The 13285-nt window shown below is 43.3% G+C and overlaps 1 protein-coding gene across 2 annotated transcripts in view; it reads right to left on the bottom strand.

Annotated features, from left to right (window-relative positions):
• LOC124592273 (esterase FE4-like) overlaps positions 1 to 13285 on the bottom strand; it is a 169196-nt gene that overhangs the window by 87723 nt on the left and 68188 nt on the right. The gene's annotated exons all lie outside the window — the stretch shown is intronic.

Raw genomic sequence — 13285 nt, 5'->3', positions numbered from 1 at the left:
GTGGTATAGTCTATTCAGGTGAATAGGAGACTAAGATAATATTAATGTAAATAAACTCACCAGACAATATATTAATCACTTCCATAAGAGAACTCCTGGTCACTTTAGAGCACTGCCTATGGCACAGAGCTAATACTAGGTAGTCACGTGGCTCTCCACCACTGATGTGTGTGTTAGTTGCAAGTATAGGATCAGCACAGTGAGTTGAGCCAATATGGGGGTGTGACGGAATGACAAAGGAGCTGTTGTGTTAGGACATACCCATCACCACAAAATGAATGATATTGTCCAATTTGTTGGTGTATCAGTACAGGCTATGTGTCTACAAGGAATCATGTGTCAATTGTAGCCATGTAAAACAGCATAATAACTACAGTCCTAGAAAGATCCTTACTGCCAGGGCTGGAGACAGGCTCACAACTTGTCATTGGCAATCTGTGAAAAATGAAAGGGGATGTTACAAGTGCATCTCAACCAAATTTCAGAGTGACTGTTGTGTAAGGGGTTACATTCATTGGACATCTGGAGTCAGATAATTCAGCACAAAAAGCAGCATGTTTTCAATGTGTCCAATGTCACCTGTACAGTAGTTGATGAAAAGTGAGTAAATTTAGTACTAAAGGAAGGAGTATTTCCAAAATGGGTAAAAGGAGCAAGGTTCTGCTAGTATATAAAGGCACATGTGATGAGAAAGGGGTAAAGCCGTTTATCAGATATAACTCAAATGTAAGCTCCAGCATGAAGAAGAAACAGAAGACAATCATCATCTTGGAGAAAAGGATCAGTGACAAACCACATAGAGAAAAATGTCTACTCAGATTGTATGGAAGCGAAATATGGATTAGCTCAGTATTAGGACCTCACTACTCATCTATACTTATATATAAAGGGGAATTCTTATTAGCAAAATCTCAAAAGTTCTTAACTCATTTACTTCAGATTTTTACATGATACTCAAATATTTGTACATTGAGTCATATTTGGGTATTAGCATTCTGTTTGGTTGAGTGAAGCATTAAGCTATGCGTGTGCACTGAGTATGGGCAGAGTACGTGCAACTGGCTAGCGGTGGCTGGGTGACACTGGCCAGCGGCTGGAGCAGTGCAGCTCCATGGGTGTTTTCTGTGACCCAATCATGATACTGATTTCCGGTAGCTGTTAAAGTTTTCAGGTTGCATTGTACTTATTTGCTCATGTGCAGCATGAACCACACTCAGCACAAGGAAGCACTAGGTGCCAAATGATAGAAAATTGGATTATAGAGCAGCGGGGGGGGGCGGGGGGGGGGAGCAGTGGGGGGGGTAGGAAGAGCAGGGGGGAGAGCAGCGGGGAGGGGAAGAGCAGCGGGGGGGGAGGGGAGAGCAGCGGGGGGGGAAGAGCTGCGGGGGGGGGGGGGGAAGAGCAGCGGGGGGGGAAGAGCAGCGGAGGGGGGGGGGGGGAAGAGCAGCGGAGGGGGGGGAAGAGCAGCGGAGGGGGGGAAGAGCCGCGGAGGGGGGGAAGAGCCGCGGAGGGGGGGGGGGGAAGAGCAGCGGAGGGGGGGGGGAAGAGCAGCGGAGGGGGGGGGGGGAAGAGCAGCGGAGGGGGGGGGGAAGAGCAGCGGAGGGGTGGGGGGAAGAGCAGCGGAGGGGGGGGGGAAGAGCAGCGGAGGGGGGGGGAAGAGCAGCGGAGGGGGGGGGGGGAAGAGCAGCGGAGGGGGGGGGGGAAGAGCAGCGGAGGGGGGGGAAGAGCAGCGGAGGGGGGGGAAGAGCAGCGGAGGGGGGGGGAAGAGCAGCGGGGGGGGGAAGAGCAGCGGAGGGGGGGGAAGAGCAGCGGAGGGGGGGGAGAGCAGCGGAGGGGGGGAAGAGCAGCGGAGGGGGGGGAAGAGCAGCGGAGGGGGGGGAAGAGCAGCGGAGAGGGGGGAAGAAGAGCAGCAGAGGGGGGGGGGAAGAAGAGCAGCGGAGGGGGGGGAAGAAGAGCAGCGGAGGGGGGGGGGGAAGAAGAGCAGCGGAGGGGGGTAGAAGAGCAGTGGAGGGGGGGTAGAAGAGCAGTGGAGGGGGGGTAGAAGAGCAGCGGAGGGGGGGTAGAAGAGCAGCGGAGGGGGGGTAGAAGAGCAGCGGAGGGGGGGGGAAGAGCAGCGGAGGGGGGGAAGAGCAGCGGAGGGGGGGGAAGAGCAGCGGAGGGGGGGGAAGAGCAGCGGAGGGGGGGGGAAGAGCAGTGGAGGGGGGGGAAGAGCAGCGGAGGGGAGGAAGAGCAGCGGAGGGGGGGAAGAGCAGCGGAGGGGGGGAAAGAGCAGCGGAGGGGGGGAAGAGCAGCGGAGGGGGGGGAAGAGCAGCGGAGGGGGGGGGGAAGAGCTGCGGAGGGGGGGGGAAGAGCTGCGGAGGGGGGGGGGAAGAGCAGCGGAGGGGGGGGGGAAGAGCAGCGGAGGGGGGGGGGGAAGAGCTGCGGAGGGGGGGGGAAGAGCAGCGGAGGGGGGGGGGAAGAGCAGCGGAGGGGGGGGAAGAGCAGCGGAGGGGGGGGGAAGAGCAGCGGAGGGGGGGGAAGAGCAGCGGAGGGGGGGGAAGAGCAGCGGAGGGGGGGGAAGAGCAGCGGAGGGGGGGGAAGAGCAGCGGAGGGGGGGGAAGAGCAGCGGAGGGGGGGGAAGAGCAGCGGAGGGGGGGGAAGAGCAGCGGAGGGGGGGGGAAGAGCAGCGGAGGGGGGGGGGAAGAGCAGCGGAGGGGGGGAGAAGAGCAGCGGGAGGGGGGGGGAAAGAGCAGCGGAGGGGGGGAGGAAGAGCAGCGGAGGGGGAAGAGCAGCGGAGGGGGGAAGAGCAGCGGAGGGGGGAGGGGAGGAGATGCAGATGAAGACGAGTTCATACAGAGGACGTGTTAACTATCTCTTTTTCTTGTCTTGAGAGTGGACAAAGTCGCAACGAGGAGCCAAAATTTGGTTCCAGACGGTCCTCAGCGACACCTTACATTAAAACATATATGCAATTCTCATATATATTTTGGAGTTGTAAAGTGCTGCTGGGTTCACTAGTCTTGTGCATAAATGATGTGTCCATTGCAGAAAGTGAAAAAGTGATTACTTACATTGACGAAACCATTTTACTAATGTGTAATGACAGAGTAAAGGATCTAGAAAACATAGCCAGTGAGAACATACAGATGGGAGAAAGACATTTCAGAGAAAATAATCTACTGATTCACAGGAGGAAAAGCAGCATGTATAAAGTTTAAAACAAACAGAGCTGTCAGCTCAGAGGATTTTATCTGAGCACTGTGTGCACAGACCTACGGACTATGAACTGTAATAGGTTTCTGGGAATAGAGGTGGATAAATTTCTGACATGGTGAAACCATATCAGTAAGATCTGCTCAAAAATGAGGACAAATATATTATTAAGGAAGAAAATTTCCTATACAATGGATACAGAAATCTTTTTTTTTTTAACTATGGGCCAGCCTTCCCACACACATTGTACTTTGTACCAATATGGTGAGAAGGAACAGATGTACGTGTTCAGAGAACTTTAAAAGTAAGCCATCAGATGCGTAGCAAAACCAAAACTATGGGCTTCTTGCAAAAACTATTTTAAGGAATTTAAAATATTAACTGTGCTTTACTTGTAAATTGTTCGGCACTTCTAAACATATTTTTACAACAACAACAACAACACCACAAGAACTAGAGAAAATTACTGTGCCTGCTGGAAAAGCCAACAATGATAGATAAGGACCATAAAGATGCAGAAGTGTATTTTATAACAAACTACCACTTAGTGTGAAGGAACTAAATATCTTCAAATGACAATAGAAAGAAGATCTCATCTCTGGGTGTTGGTGTAAAGTGAAGCAATACTTCCAAGTAAATTTGTAGAACAAAGGTGTATTTAAAATGGGGAATGGTGTAGAATAATTTTTCTGAAAACACATTCCTGAGGGGGGAAGGAAGGATGACAATGTGTAGTGTTGAAAATACAGAAGAAGAGACTGTGTAGATTAAGTGTATATTAGTCTAAATGTGATTTAAAATATAGTTTTTCAGTTTGTATAAATGGATTCTACTTTTTTGTCATATGTTCTATATATATAAGCTACACATATTAGCTACTGTCCTTTATGTCTACAAGATAGTGTAAATGGATGCAGGTTATTAGTGCTTATTATTATTATTATTATTATTATTATTATTATTATTCTTTCTTTCTTTTCTCAGACGTTATGTCTGGTCAAAAATGGAAAGTGACGCAGACCTTGATCAAGCGTGACTTCCTTTTAACTGTACGGTATATTTTATATTGCATTTAGGAACTTTCGGGTAATTGAACATGTATCAATAATTACGGATTTCTGAAGTTGTATATATAAGTTTGGATGTAGCTGTATTGCATTGATGTACTGGTGGATATTGTGTGGTATTAGATTAGATTAGATTGACTTTCATTCCAATTGATCCGTAGTGAGGAGGTCCTCCAGGATGTGGAACATGTCAGAAAAACAACAATACACAACAATTATTTACAACTAAAACAAGTAAGCTAATGTACCATTCCACAGGTCCCAAGTGGAATGATCGTTATATTTTAATGAACACTAAGAGTCATTTTACAAATACTAATGCACTGAATTTAAAATAAATTTTTTTTTATTTTTTTTATAAGGTAATAAACATGTAATACAACTACTGTAAAACTTATTTACAATGAACACATTACTGCACTGAAATGGTGCAGAAGTTATGTTGTACTTATATACAAATCAGTTGGTTTTACTAAGAAATTCATCAATGGAGTAGAAGGAGTTGGCCACCAATAAATCCTTTAGGCTTCTCTTAAACTGAATTTCATTGGTTGTTAAGCTTTTTATGGCTGCTGGCAAGTTATTGAAAATGTGTGTTCCTGAATAATGCACACCTTTTTGTACAAGAATAAGTGACTTTAAATCCTTGTGAAGATTATTCTTATTTCTAGTATTGATTCCATGAATTGAGCTGTTGGTTTGAAAAAGTGATATATTTTTAATGACAAATTTCATTAAGGAATAAATATATTGGGAAGCAGTAGTTAGTATCCCTAGTTGCCTAAACAGGCTTCTGCAGGATGTACTTGAGTTCACACCACATATAATTCTTACTGCACGTTTTTGTGCCCGGAAAACTTTAGCTTGGCTTGATGAATTACCCCAAAAAATAATCCCATATGACATTATGGAATGAAAGTAAGCATAGTATGCCAGCTTTTTCATTTTTATATCCCCTATGTCTAACAAAATTCACATTGCAAACAGAGATTTGTTAAGACACTTCAGCAGTTCTGTGGTGTGCTCCTCCCAGTTGAATTTATTATCAAGCTGTAATCCCAAGAATTTAACACTGTCCACTTCTTCTATCTTCTTGTCATCATATGTTAGACATATACTCTTGGGAAACCCCTTACAAGTTCTGAACTGCATGTGGTGTGTTTTTTCAAAGTTTAGTGACAAAGAATTGGCTAGGAACCAGTGATTAATGTCCACAAATATTTTATTGGCTGATCTTTCTAAGACTACACTTGATTTGCTATTTATTGCAATGTTTGTATCATCGGCAAACAAAACAAACTTGGCATCTGGTAATGTTACTGATGAAAGGTCATTGATATACACAAGAAAAAGTAAGGGCCCCAAAATGGAACCTTGTGGGACCCCCACATGTAATTAGTTCCCAGTTGGATGATGCCTGAACTCCTGTAGTTGATAGTATAATTGGTATAATGTCAACTTTATCCTGATGCCACATGTCCTTGACTTCCTCAGCCAGTTGGATGTATTTTTCAATTTTTTCTCCTGTTTTCTTTTGTATATTTGTTGTATTGGGTATGGATATTTCGATTAGTTGTGTTAATTTTTTCTTTTTATTGGTGAATATGATGTCAGGTTGGTTATGTGGTGTTGTTTTATCTGTTATAATGGTTCTGTTCCAGTATAATTTGTATTCATCATTCTCCAGTACATTTTGTGGTGCATACTTGTATGTGGGAACATGTTGTTTTATAAGTTTATGTTGTAAGGCAAGCTGTTGATGTATTATTTTTGCTACATTGTCATGTCTTCTGGGGTATTCTGTATTTGCTAGTATTGTACATCCGCTTGTGATGTGATCTAGTGCTTCTATTTGTTGTTTGCAAAGTCTGCATTTATCTGTTGTGGTATTGGGATCTTTAATAATATGCTTGCTGTAATAACTGGTGTTTATTGTTTGATCCTGTATTGCAATCATGAATCCTTCCATCTCACTGTATATATTGCCTTTTCTTAGCCATGTGTTGGATGCGTCTTGATCGATGTGTGGCTGTGTTAGATGATACGGGTGCTTGCCATGTAGTGTTTTCTTTTTCCAATTTACTTTCTTCACGTCTGTTGATGTTATGTGATCTAAAGGGTTGTAGAAGTGGTTATGAAATTGCAATGGTGTAGCTGATGTATTTATATGAGTGATTTGCTTTGTGTATTTTGCTAGTTTCTGCTCGTTCTAGAAAGAATTTTCTTAAATTGTCTACCTGTCCATAATGTAGAATATAATAGGGGGAAACATTCCACGTGGGAAAAAATATATCTAAAAACAAAGATGATGTGACTTACCAAACGAAAGCACTGGCACGTCGATAGACACACAAACATACACACAAAATTCTAGCTTTCGCAACCAATGGTTGCCTCGTCAGGAAAGAGGGAAGGAGAGAGAAAGACTAAAGGATTTGGGTCACACACACACACACACACACACACACACACACACACACACACACATATATATATATATATATAATAGAAGGAAACATTCCATGTGGGAAAAAATATATGTAAAAACAAAGATGAGGTGACTTACCGAACGAAAGCGCCGGCAGGTCGATAGACACACAAACAAACACAAACATACACACAAAATTCTAGCTTTCGCAACCAACGGTTGCCTCATCAGGAAAGAGGGAAGGAGAGGGAAAGAAGAAAGGATGTGGGTTTTAAGGGAGGGGGTAAGGAGTCATTCCAATCCCGGGAGCGGAAAGACTTACCTTGGGGGGAAAAAAAGACAGGTATACACTCGCGCACACACACATATCCATCCACACACATATATGTTTCTGAACTGCATGTGGTGTGTTTTTTCAAAGTTTAGTGACAAAGAATTGGCTAGGAACCAGTGATTAATGTCCAGAAATATTTTATTGGCTGATCTTTCTAAGACTACACTAGATTTGCTATTTATTGCAATGTTTGTATCATCAACAAACAAAACAAACTTGGCATATATGTGTGGATGGATATGTGTGTGTGTGTGCGAGTGTATACCTGTCCTTTTTTCCCCCCAAGGTAAGTCTTTCCGCTCCCGGGATTGGAATGACTCCTTACCCTCTCCCTTAAAACCCACATCCTTTCTTCTTTCCCTCTCCTTCCCTCTTTCCTGATGAGGCAACCGTTGTTTGCGAAAGCTAGAATTTTGTGTGTATGTTTGTGTTTGTTTGTGTGTCTATCGACCTGCCAGCGCTTTCGTTCGGTAAGTCACCTCATCTTTGTTTATATACACTCCTGGAAATGGAAAAAAGAACACATTGACACCTGTGTGTCAGACCCACCATACTTGCTCCGGACACTGCGAGAGGGCTGTATAAGCAATGATCACACGCACGGCACAGCGGACACACCAGGAACCGCGGTGTTGGCCGTCGAATGGCGCTAGCTGCGCAGCATTTGTGCACCGCCGCCGTCAGTGTCAGCCAGTTTGCCGTGGCATACGGAGCTCCATCGCAGTCTTTAACACTAGTAGCATGCCGCGACAGCGTGGACGTGAACCGTATGTGCAGTTGACGGACTTTGAGCGAGGGCGTATAGTGGGCATGCGGGAGGCTGGGTGGACATACCGCCGAATTGCTCAACACGTGGGGCGTGAGGTCTCCACAGTACATCGATGTTGTTGCCAGTGGTCGGCGGAAGGTGCACGTGCCCGTCGACCTGGGACTGGACCGCAGCGACGCACGGATGCACGCCAAGACCGTAGGATCCTACGCAGTGCCGTAGGGGACCGCACCGCCACTTCCCAGCAAATTAGGGACACTGTTGCTCCTGGGGTATCGGCGAGGACCATTCGCAACCGTCTCCATGAAGCTGGGCTACGGTCCTGCACACCGTTAGGCCTTCTTCCGCTCACGCCCCAACATCGTGCAGCCCGCCTCCAGTGGTGTCGCGACAGGTGTGAATGGAGGACGAATGGAGACATGTCGTCTTCAGCGATGAGAGTCGCTTCTGCCTTGGTGCCAATGATGGTCGTATGCGTGTTTGGCGCTGTGCAGGTGAGCGCCACAATCAGGACTGCATACGACTGAGGCACACAGGGCCAACACCCGGCATCATGGTGTGGGGAGCGATCTCCTACACTGGCCGTACACCACTGGTGATCGTCGAGGGGACACTGAATAGTGCACGGTACATCCAAACCGTCATCGAACCCATCGTTCTACCATTCCTAGACCGGCAAGGGAACTTGCTGTTCCAACAGGACAATGCACGTCCGCATGTATCCCGTGCCACCCAACGTGCTCTAGAAGGTGTAAGTCAACTACCCTGGCCAGCAAGATCTCCGGATCTGTCCCCCATTGAGCATGTTTGGGACTGGATGAAGCGTCGTCTCACGCGGTCTGCACGTCCAGCACGAACGCTGGTCCAACTGAGGCGCCAGGTGGAAATGGCATGGCAAGCCGTTCCACAGGACTACATCCAGCATCTCTACGATCGTCTCCATGGGAGAATAGCAGCCTGCATTGCTGCGAAAGGTGGATATACACTGTACTAGTGCCGACATTGTGCATGCTCTGTTGCCTGTGTCTATGTGCCTGTGGTTCTGTCAGTGTGATCATGTGGTTTATCTGACCCCAGGAATGTGTCAATGAAGTTTCCCCTTCCTGGGACAATGAATTCACGGTGTTCTTATTTCAATTTCCAGGAGTGTGTATATATATATATATATATATATATATATATATATATATATATATAGAGAGAGAGAGAGAGAGAGAGAGAGAGAGAGAGAGAGACAAGCAGACACAGAGGCCTCTGTATATGTCTCCTTGTGTCTGTATATGTGTGGATGGATATGTGTGTGTGTGCGCGGGAGTGTATACCCGTCCTTTTTCCCCACCTAAGGTAAGTCTTTCCACTCCCGGGATTGGAATAGCTCCTTACCCTCTCCCTTAAAACCCAAATCCTTTCGTCTTTCCCTCTCCTTCCCTCTTTCCTGATGAGGCAACCGTTGGTTGCGAAAGCTAGAATTTTGTGTGTATATTTGTGTGTCTGTCAACATGCCAGTGTTTTCATTTGGTAAGTCACATCATCTTTGTTTTTAGATATATGTCCATAATGTAGGTTTTTTATGTCGATAAATCCCCTTCCTCCTTCCTTTCTGCTTAATGTGAATCTTTCTGTTGCTGAATGTATGTGACGTATTCTATATTTGTGGCGTTGTGATCGTGTAAGTGTATTGAGTGCTTCTAGGTCTGTGTTACTCCATTTCACTACTCCAAATGAGTAGGTCAATATTGGTATAGCATAAGTATTTATAGCTTTTGTCTTGTTTCTTGCTGTCAGTACTGTTTTCAGTATTTTTGTTAGTCTTTGTCTATATTTTTCGTTTAGTTCTTCTTTAATATTTGTATTATCTATTCCTATTTTTTGTCTGTATCCTAGATATTTATAGGCATCTGTTTTTTCCATCGCTTCTATGCAGTCGCTGTGGTTATCCAATATGTAATCTTCTTGTTTAGTGTGTTTTCCCTTGACTATGCTATTATTCTTACATTTGTCTGTTCCAAAAGCCATATTTATATCATTGCTGAATACTTCTGTTATCTTTAGTAATTGGTTGAGTTGTTGATTTGTTGCTGCCAGTAGTTTTAGATCATCCATGTATAGCAGATGTGTGATTTTGTGTGGGTATGTTCCAGTAATATTATATCCATAATTTGTATTATTTAGCATGTTGGATAGTGGGTTCAGAGCAAGACAGAACCAGAAAGGACTTAATGAGTCTCCTTGGTATATTCCACGCTTAATCTGTATTGGCTGTGATGAGATATTATTTGAATTTGTTTGAATATTAAGTGTGGTTTTCCAATTTTTCATTACTAAGTTTAGGAACTGTATCAATTTTGGATCTACTTTGTACATTTCCAATATCTGTAGTATCCATGAGTGGGGTACACTATCAAAAGCTTTTTCGTAATCAATGTATGCGTAGTGTAGCGACCTTTGTTTAGTTTTAGCTTGATATGTCACCTCTGCATCTATTATCAGTTGCTCTTTACATCCTCGTGCTCCTTTGCAGCAGCCTTTTTGTTCTTCATTTATAATTTTGTTCTGTGTTGTATGTGTCATTAATTTCTGTGTAATGACTGAAGTTAATATTTTGTATATTGTTGGTAGGCATGTTATGGGGCGATATTTAGCTGGGTTTGCTGTGTCTGCTTGATCTTTAGCTTTCAGATAAGTTATTCCATGTGTAAGTGTATCAGGGAATGTGTATGGGTCTGCTATGTGACTGTTAAATAATTTAGTTAGATGTGAATGTGTTGAGGTGAACTTCTTTAGCCAGAAATTTGCTATTTGATCATTTCCAGGGGCTTTCCAATTGTGCGTGGAATTAATTGCTCGGGTGACTTCATGTTGCAAAGTTATCACTTCAGGCATTTGTGGTATCATCTTGTACGAGTCTGTTTCTGCTTGTATCCACCGTGCATGCCTGTTATGTTGTACTGGGTTTGACCATATGTTGCTCCAGAAGTGTTCCATGTCTGTTATGTTTGGTGGATTGTCTATTTTAATGTGTGTGTTATCTATTGTTTGGTAAAATCTCTTTTGGTTTGTGTTGAATGTTTGGTTTTGTTTCCTTCTATTTTCACTTTTTTTGTATCTTCTAAGTCGTTTGACCAATGCTTGTAATTTCTGCTTCTTTTCATCTAATTGCTCTATTGCTTCTTGTTGTGAGATTTTACCTAACCTTTTTCGTTTTTTGTCTGATATTTCATTTCTTATAAATTGTGTTAGCTGTCCGATGTCTTTTCTCAGTTTTTCTATTCTGATCTGTAGCCTGTGTAGCCATGCTGGTTTTGTGGGTTTCTTCTGTGTGTTGGTTGGTTCTTATCTCTGCCTAGTGTGTATATTTAGTGTAGTGAGTGCTCCTACATAAAGCAGTAGTTGTAACTCTTCCATAGTTGTATATTCATTTATTTTGTTGTGTATGATTGTGTTTATAGTTGTTATTGTTGTTTCGACTTGTGGGTTATTTGGTGGCCTATGCAAGAGTGGTCTAATGTCTGTATTTGTGTCTTTGTATTCTATATATGCCAACTGAAATTTTTCTTCTATATCTAACATGTGTGTCACTTCGTGTTCTATTTGTGCTTGTTCTGGTGGCTGTCTTAAGATTTCGTTTTCCTCTGATTGTTTAATTGACGTGTTTTGTTCTTTGTTTGTTTTCTCTGGGATGTTTGAGTCCATTACTGTATTTTGTTCTTCTTCTGATTGCACATTATTTTGTTCCAGTATTTGTTGTACTTATTGTTTGATGTTTTCTAATTCTGACTGGGGTATCCTGTTATTTTTGATTATTACACGGATCTGATCAGCTAGCCATTGTTCTGTTAAAAATTTTAATTCCGAGTATCTGGTAATAAATGTTGTGTATACTTGTGATCTGTATCCAGTTGTGTTGGTTCCTATGTTTGTTGCTTGGTACTAACAGAACATGAGGTGTCGATTAACTTCATCTGACCATCTCATCCTCTGTCTTTGTTTTCCTTCTAGTGTGGTTGCAGGAAGCATATCCTGCAAAACACCTCTATTTGGATTTAAATCATTTTCCAGTTGGCTAGCAGTGTCGTTACCATTGTGGGCGGGCATAGGGTTCAAGCGTCGTCCCCGACCATGACGGCGCTTGTCCGAGGCTTCTTTAGTTCTCTCCTGAACCAAGTAATCACACTAAAAGGAGGGTTAGCCCTATTAGTGGTTTGTTCTTTTCGTCGCCTTTTACGACTGGCAGAACATACCGGAGGCCTATTCTTTTCCCGGGCCTCCACGGGAGTAGTAGTAGTAGTAGTAGTAGTAGTAGTAGTTGTTGTTGTTATTATTATATATTATTATTTTTACTTACAAATTTTGCTGTATATGTATCTTCAATGTCTGGTCGCTACTGCTTAACTGTTGTCAATTTTGTTACTTAAAATATTTGTTTCCTGTATCAATGAAGTAACTATAAGTAATGATGTTTATTCTATATAAACCTTGCAACATGACATATCTAATATCATTATAAAAATAATATCTCTGTACAAAAATTCACTAAACTAAATTAATTAATGTGAGGTGCTGAGTAACAATTTTGCCTCTTTATAAATTAAGCATGTCACTGAGTCTGATATCTGTACATGACTGCATGCATGAAATGTGCATTGGTATTGGTAATCTCCACACTTTTCTATGACCATCATCAGATGTCAAACAAATACTGCATTCGCCAGTAACAACAACCTGACGCCATTGATCCAATTTCCATACTAGGAGTTCCCTTGCCAAAGATATTGAAGTAATCGTACTAATGTTCATAACGGATGCAAAGAGGCCAAAATGATAATTCGGAGAGGGTCGTATACTGCCCGATACACACAGCTCTCCCAGTTGCTTCCAAACAGGCAACTTGTAGTTCTGTTGTATTCTCCTTTATGTACCTTCATGGACAGTACCATGTGGGCGGCAAAGTGACCACTGGTGAGGACGTGGACACAGAGGGGATGCAAAAACTGTCCTCAGAAACTATGAAAGAAAATTAGCTTAAGAACTAACCAGGAAGAAATGTCAGTTCTCCCACTTGTGTTCCATCTTCTGTCTGCAAGGGAAGCCTTTCCCTTGGCCTGCAGCTTTAAATGCTCGCTGTTGTCACTCAGTGACTTCCAAAGCATCATTTCATGCAAGTAGTAGCCTCATGAAATAGTACTACTACTGAACAGACAGCTATTGCTAACATGGTTTATGTGGCAATGGTTCACTTGTTTCACACAGCTGTCACTTATAGAGTTAGCTCATGTTCAACAAAAGTGTTATTACTGCTACTTTGTTACAGTATTGTATGATCTCGAAGGTAGATGAGCGGGTACTGGAGCACATACAGGTATGCAATTTCACTGAAGGCTTGCAATTTTTACAAATTTCTGCCAATTGAGGTCAAGAGTGAGATGCAATGATGGAGTTAGCTGGCAGAAAAGGTATAGGGGAGATTAAGTTACTTGCCTCTCCATCCAGTACCT

The sequence above is a fragment of the Schistocerca americana genome, chromosome 2 (genome assembly GCF_021461395.2).
Source record: "Schistocerca americana isolate TAMUIC-IGC-003095 chromosome 2, iqSchAmer2.1, whole genome shotgun sequence".
In the NCBI taxonomy this organism is placed as follows: Eukaryota; Metazoa; Arthropoda; class Insecta; order Orthoptera; family Acrididae; genus Schistocerca; species Schistocerca americana.
This window is presented reverse-complemented; position numbering and strand designations above follow the sequence as displayed.